At 39.1% G+C, this 8005-nt stretch overlaps 1 long non-coding RNA gene across 1 annotated transcript in view; it reads left to right on the forward strand.

The window, feature by feature from the left end:
- The window catches only part of LOC133625019 (uncharacterized), a 36017-nt gene extending 28270 nt beyond the window's left edge, over positions 1-7747 (forward strand). The window contains exon 4 of the long non-coding RNA XR_009818313.1: positions 7594-7747. This is a non-coding gene — a long non-coding RNA (uncharacterized LOC133625019). The remainder of the gene's footprint in view (positions 1-7593) is intronic.
- The last annotated feature ends 258 nt before the right edge of the window (positions 7748-8005 follow it).

The following is an 8005-nucleotide window of genomic DNA, read 5'->3' on the forward strand; positions in this document are numbered from 1 at the left end:
GAATTAATAGCTTTATCTCTTAAGGTTTTTGTTTTATTTTCATGAAACCCTTGTCAAAACCTGTGCATTTTCTGAAGGGAGGAGGATCTTGGAAAACTATATTAACTGCATTTTTTTAATAGTTTATTAGGCTGTTGGAACTGTAGAACTGGAAAGTTCTTTTCTTCAGAAGAAAAGATAATCTAATCCAACCCCTGCCTAGCACAGGCTCAGATAATACCCACTCATAATTGACAGATAGATATCTAACTTTTTCTCAGGGACCTGTTCTCCCTGTCAAACTTAGTCCAGAACCCCACTCTCCTTACCATTAAAATGTATTTCTGTAATAGTTTTGTCTGAGCCAAAAACATGTCTGTTTGATTGTTCATTAATAAATCAAACCTTTTCTCCCCATGTTGAGTTTGTTTTCCCTGTGATACTAGTTGCTGAGGGGATCTCCCTGTCCTTAACTCAACTCGTGAACTTCTTGTTATATTTCTCTCTCCCTTGTCCAGTTTAGGAGGGGGAGTGACTTTACAACTTGGTGGGCATCTGACACTCAGCCAGGACTAAACCACCAGAGTTTCTCATCCTGACATTAAACTTCTTTCTGCAACATGAGCCCATTCTTTTATGCATTCTTCCCTGTGGAATAACTAAATAACTAGAAAAAAAAATAACCTCCTTTCTCCAGGTTTGCCTTTAGTCTTTGTTTTTAAGCTAACAGTCTTTTCATTAATTACATTTTCTAGAACTTCTACTTGTCTTCATTGTTCTCTTCAACTGTTCTGTGTCCCTCCTGAAGCACCATGCAACTGGATTCAGGACTCTCCTTGATGCTGTCACGCAGCATATAATTGAATTACTATATATCATGATTTCCAGGCTGGACTTATAGTTCCTCTTACAGTGTTTGGATTTCCTAAGCTTGCAATTCTCAGTAGCCCCTTGGCTATCATCTCTGTAGAGCTCACTCTCAAACCAGCTAGTTTGCAGTCTGTCTACGTGTGATGGCTTTTTCCTGCCTGTGTGCACTGTCTTGCATTTGTCAGTGCTGGATAGCCTGCTGCTTCTTTATACCACACTTGGAGTTGTCAAAGTTACATTGTATTCTAAGCCCAACTTCCTGGTAGTCTCTTCCTACTTGGTATCTTCACTACTCTGTTATCCAGATCACTGAATGATGTATTACGGACTCTCAGATCAATATAGTAGAAACATACTTTGTCAGGAAGATTAAGGCTGTGTCTAGTGATTCTAATAGTGAACCTCAGAATACTAAATCAGGAGCCATAACAGTGAAGTGTATGGTTATACAAGGACTTATGGCCTAGGAAAAAAGGAGTTGGGAAATAACAGGATAGAAAGCAACATCTATCTTCCTACTAGAAACACAGCCCCACCTCCTAATAATGTAGCAGTATGCCTAGTGACAGAACTAATGCTGAAGATACAGAAATAATTCTTCTGTTGAGGCTAGGCAGACTTTTCCCATATGTCTATGTTCCAGGTGGTTTATAAACACCTCCAGAGTAAAAGTCTAACCCCTGCCATAGTTGTTTTTACACTACATTAAATATTGGGCAATGGCACTGTTGCCCTCACCAGCTGACTGCCTGCCTCCTTTTTTTGCACCGAACATAGAGGACAATCTCTGTAAGCCACTTCAAGTGAACCATAGTTGAAGTTATGATTTATTTTCTACTCTCACAAAAGCATAACTGAGTTCTGTGATACACGTATCAGAGACATTACTTTTCATAAAGGGCAACAGAAATGCATTACTTGTCCTTTAAGTATCTTGCAGCCCTAGCAACATGGGAGTCACTAAGTCCCACATGTTAAGGAGAGAAGGCTGCATAGAGTTTTGTGGAAATTCCAGTGAGTGTGGACATGGGGGAGGATGGGGTGTAAAATGCATTTTCCTTCACATAGGCACTGCAGCAGACTGTAAACCACCATGCTGTTTCACAGTATGATGCTTTGAATGAGTCTGCACACAGGTTTTTATTATTTTAAACATTTGAACAGTCAGCAATTTCTTTCTCAAGGTACGATAGTGAGGTCTTATTAGAGGAAGGTGAAGTATCACACACCGAAACACAGTTGGTTGTCTGCATTTCCTGTCTATCCTGTTTGGGGTACTTTCCACAGTCACAGCTTTCTAGTCCCTTTGAATTGCAGAGAAAACCTAAAGAACCTTGGGAGTGAGGTGACTTATCCCAGCACATCTTCACAGCATCTCTCTGTTACCCATGCTTTCTCTTCACTCCTTCCCCCCCTACCCCAACAAAAACAAGGTTTATTTGAACTCTCGTAATTATATCTGTCTGGGAGAACAACCAAAGTGTCAAAGTATCAAAGTGAAATTCAGAAAAGTCAAGAGCCAGTAGAGACTTCAAGGGGTAAAAGGGAAGTAGAAAAAAAATGCTGGTCTTTATCATGGTAATAGTAATGAAGCCAAGCTGAAAAAGCCCAGACAACGGGCTGAGTTACTGTACTATAAACTGCTTCCTGCCACTGGGCTTCACAAGGAAACTTTCCTGAGTTGATTAGGGAACCACCGAGCCACCCTGACCATTGGGAAAGCTTGCCAAGCTGTGGCACTTCTATCATTTGGGCATTTCTGGTTCTCATTGCTAAGAAGTGAAAGAGCAGGAAAGACTGAAGAAGCAAAGCACTTACTGTTTATGGGTGGGAAGCGGTTTTGTGTGGGCAAAACAACATTTCTTCAGCTGAAGTGCTGCTCAGCGGGAGGCTGAGTGTCCTCACATACTGACTGGCTTCTGTGCCAGCTGAGACTGTCAGGGACATATCAGAGGTAGCACTCAGATTTCTCTTGCTGGCCCCCTCTCTCCAAGTCTAGAGCTGGTTTTGTGCCTGGGAGCATGTTGGAGAAGGGACTGAATTCTGATCCAGAAGCAATCAGTGAAAAACGATTTCTCAGCACAGGAGACTCAAGGAGGCAGCCATATAAGCTCTCTGCCTTTGTGCATGCATATCCCCTCAGGGCATCTAGCCCTTCAGGGATTCAATCAGGCTTCTAATCAATTAGGCAAATTGACTGCAGGGCTAAGCTATTTCCTATTCATGGCAAGAAGCCTGGGTTAAGTTAACTCCACATTTCCCAGGAGCCCTGATCCTTCCCACCTTAGTGTTTTTTCAGATATTTGAAGGACAAAATTAAGAAAAAGCAGAGTAGTAACACTGGCCATACTCTGTTACTGCAGAAAGCGAAATAGTTCAACTAAGCATGGGAGGATTTTGGTGATTCTGTTAAAAAAAATTGAATTCAAAGGTTAAGGGACAAATATTTCTGGAAGCAGAGATGAGATCATTTGCTCTTTAAATCCCAGTCATCTAAAGACACAGTGCATATGAGCAGTCTCACAACTAGTCACAGAACTAGTGCTGTATGTATTTAAATCTGTAGATGCTACAAGCAGTTATGACGTGTCACTTACCAAAGCAACTTTATATGTCAAGGACAGAAGTTTCAGGTGAAAGTTAAGCTGCACTTTGCCTCTCATTTGTTCTTCATAGCAGGGATTTACTTTTACCAGGCTCTGCAAGGAGTTCTGCACAAACAAGTCACTGAAGTCCCAAAGACTCCACATACCAGAGGATGAGGACCTTAGGTTGCCACATCTGGTCTTAAACATTATTTTCAATATACCAGCCAATTGATTTCACAGATTTTTTTTCCAAAGATGACATCAGGCTACAATACTGTATCTAATTTCATGTGCTATTTCAATAGTATTATTCCATATAACTTCTTACCCAGTGTTACATATGGGACAGAAAAGCCAGCCCACACAGTACTGTAATCAGTTGCTTTCAGTGAGTAGCTCAGCAGCCCACCAAACATATGGCTCTGCTCTTGTTTCTGTACAATTGTGTTAACCTCACACTAGTAGAAGACAGAATCCTGAAGGTGGTGTGTAATGAGTCACCCACATCAGTAATTTATGTGTTAAAAGTGAATCCTGCACTAAGAATTATAAGTGGATCCAGCATTAGAATCATAAAATGGTGGGAGTTAGAAGGGACCTTTAGAGATCATCTAGTCCAACTCTTCTGCTAAAGAAGGTTCATCTGAATCAGGTCATACAGGAACATATCTAGGCAGGTTTGAAAACAGCCAGAGAGGGAGACTCCACACTCTCCCTGGGCAGCCTGTGCCAGGGCTCCCTCACCCTCACAGGAAAGAAGTTTTTCCTTAAGTTCAAGTGTTCCAGCTTTTGTCCATCGTCCCTTGTCCTGTCACTGGAGACAACAGAAAAAAAGTGTTACCCAATCCTCTTGACATACACCTTTTAAATACTTGTCAGTGTTAATGAGATCCCCCCTTAGTCTTCTCTTCTTTAGGCTGAACACCCCCAGGTCCCACAGCCTTTGCTCATAGGACAGATGTTCCAGTCCCCTGATAATGTTGGTGCCCTTTGCTGGACTCTTTCTAGAGCTGGGGAGCCCAGAACTGGACACAGGACTTCAGATGAAGCCTCACCAGGGCACAGTAGAAGGGGACCATCCAGGAGGTCAGTTACTGTCATTACTTATAAAGATATTTCGTTTTATCTTGTATGAAGACATTTTCAGGTCTTCTGAATTTTATTCATTAGCAAATAGCTCCACTGTTTAACAGTTCTGTTGAAGTTCAGAAGAAGCTATCATACTAACATTTGCTTCACAAGCATTTCTTTTTGTTTCCCATTTGTAAAAATGATGGCAAGATTTGATTCACAATTGTTAATCAAAGAGTACCAAAATTATGTAGCAAAAAGAGGTCATAGATGTTAAAAATCACTAAAATAAGAAGACTTTGCTGTTTTAATGTTAACGATGTCCTCAAAAAAAGAAGCTGATTAAACTTCAGATTTATTTCCCCATATAACACCAAATTTTGGCAAGACAAAGTTATAAAACTTACTGTATTTCTTGCTTGGTGTTACATTAATTAATATATTTAAATTGGACCAAAAGGGCTTTGAGATAGAGAACCAGATCAAAACTTAATCACAGTTGCATTAATACAGTTGCATTCTCATTCTACTGTATTCTCATTTTAAAGTCCTTTTCAAGTACCAGAGTAATGAAAAAGAAATGCAATGTGTCTTGATCTAGGAATGTGAACCAGAGGATCATAGTGACAATGTGCATTTATTTTGTTTAAAAAGTCCTCTCTTTGTGGAACCCCAATCTTGTTAAGTAAACTGATGGATCTCCTTGCAAGTATCTTGCTCAAGCTTCTCAGAAACACTTAAGAATAGAAATGGCTTTCCTGACTGTAATATTTTCTCCTTAAGATGATGAGCAGCCGTAGTGTTTTGATGGTCCCTCATGGATGTTAATGTTTTTCTTAAGGGCAAAGTAGCAGTGATGCTCCATCTTAGATAAGTTACTTAAAATTCACACCTGATCCATGTATTCTTCTCTGTGCAAGAGAGCCTGTTTCCATACTTGTGATCTGATGAAGCACTTGGTTTTATAACCAAAGACACTCAGTCCTCCAGAAAATCAGCAGATGGTTTGTAATATTGAGGGAGAGCCATTACAGACGAGGTGTGCAGAGGTGCAGTTTTTCAGGGTAACTCCATAGTTAGATCCCAGGCGTGCTGTATTCCTTAAGCAACGGTGATCTCATTAATGTTTACAAATATGTAAAGGGCGAGTGTCAGGAGGATGGAGCCAGGCTGTTCTCAATGATGGCCAATGACATGACAGGGGGCAATGGGTACAAGCTGAAACATAAGAGATTCCAAAGAAACACAAGGAAAAACTACGTCATTGTGAGGGTGATGGAGCACTAGAATGGACTGCCCAGATGGATTATGGAGTCTCCTTCTCTGGAGACATTCAAAACCCACCTGGATGAGTTCCTATGTGAACTGCTCTAGGTGGTCCTGCTCTGGATCCCTTCCAACACTTAAGATACTGTGATTCAGATTCTGTAACTAAAGCACTTTTCTAGAATACTGCTAAGAGGAGTGTTTGTGAGTCTAAACTAAAATTAGTTGCTTCATAGTGAAAACATGTCACAGGGAAATGAGTGGGAGGAACTAGAGGCAAGGAGTTTGCATGTGGAAACCTTTGAAACCACTGTGAGATTTGGTAAAACCGGCATAAGGTTGAGTTCAGAACTGAAATCTGGGAATACCAAATGCTAACTTGTGAGCTGACAAGGACTGTAGGCTGAATACCTTCTAGCACTTGTAACTTCTTGATCACACAAGTGCTAAAACTAACCAAAATTATTATATTAAAGTTGGGGATTTTTTTTTTGTTGTTATTGTTTTTGTGGGTTTTTTTTAAATGCCCTTCTGGTATGTTAAATCTAGCCAGAAGACTAGAGGGGCAGGAGTTCACCTCTACTGCTTTCAACCTATCGCTATTCTGCATAAATTTTAATTAAAAGAAATTAAAAGAAATTGCCTGCAAGCATAAAGTAATACATTTTAAATAGTTCTTCATTGTAGATTTCATGGTTTTCTTACCTTATTGGTTAGAAATGTTGTATTTTCAAGTTTTAACCAGAAAAAAAGAAATCCGACTATTTGAGTTTTTTGAGATTTTCAAGGCTTTAAAACTGGATTTTAATATCTACTTATATCAAATATCTACAGATAAGGCTTTTGAGCAAATTATAACAGGATCCTAGGTAGCAGAAAATGAGCTCTCAGTGCTGTGTGCCTTTGGAAGAAAATGACCTAAATAGTTTAGACTCCTAACAGAACATTAATCTACAAGTATCAGTCCAGAACTGTAGTAAGACCAGGAGTAAGCTCTTATTTTTACAGTATACCATAAGAGAGAGCTGGATGTTTATTGCCAATAAGATATATGAAAGGCTAAGGGAAAAACTGAGAGTAAAGACCCATTTTTGTTTGTATTTAGTTTCTGATATTTTTAATATACAAGCAGACGTTTGATTAAAATAAAAAACTTTATTGCAAATAATAAATGAAGAAATATTTCCCTCATCTAACTAATATTTTACTGAAAGCTATAAATGAGCTACGGTAGTCTTGTATTGTGGGACATTCTTACTGAATTCAGTGATGAATAGCTCTTCTTAGGAAAGAAAACTTTTAAACACTGTTCTTTCACAGGCTCCTCTTGCACAATTCTTCCAATTATTTTTTTGTACTGTCTGCTTAACAAGCAGAGTGTGTAGGGTATTACAGTAAGTGTTACTCTGGCAAAGCAAACCCATGTGAAAGAGTAGTTAATTTTGCCAGCATTTATCTTACCTATTTTTAAGCACCTACTTTAAACATCTAACTTTCTGTCTCTCACCCATGGACCCTCTGTCCTTCATAATGAATCAGAATTGAGTTAGTCATGAATCTTACCCACCATGCTAATTGTGAGAAATATATCTTCTTATTCATTCAAAAATTCAGTCTAAAACCATTGTCGGGGTTTGAAGGCAGTGAATAGTTCTAGTAACTAGTAAATATTATCCAAAGCTTGAGGTGAAGGTGCATCCAGTTCCGTAAAAGCTATTGTTACTGTATTTGATGCCTTATAGCTGTGTGCAGTATTCTGCTGTGAAGGTGCAGAGTTACTTTCATTATCCAAACCAGTTTGTATTTTTCCTATCCCAAGGTGAATTATTTTTTTATGAAAGAACATGAATCACCAGGTGCCACTGAGAAAGCGGTGGAGGAAAACACCTTTCCAGTTTTGGCGAGAAAGAAGCAACAAGGACTTTCCTGCAAGAGATCTTTGATGAATTGAGGAATTAAGACAGTGAGGTCACAGAAATGTGAGTATATTTTCTCCACATAATGATTTTGAATCAGTATATTTCCTAGATCACAGCTGTTCTTGCCTGAAGCCCTGTCTAAAGCTTATGTCTACAAGAATAATAGTGGTTCCTGTGAGTAAAATACCTGTTATCTAATTCCTTGACTAAAGGCAGAAACCTGATTTATAATAAACAATAAGGTCTTCAAATCCTTTTTCCTTTTGTAACTGTGATTTAGAACAATGCAGTTCTTAAAGTAATCACACATTC

This window comes from Colius striatus, chromosome 2, assembly GCF_028858725.1.
Source record: "Colius striatus isolate bColStr4 chromosome 2, bColStr4.1.hap1, whole genome shotgun sequence".
NCBI lineage: Eukaryota > Metazoa > Chordata > Aves > Coliiformes > Coliidae > Colius > Colius striatus.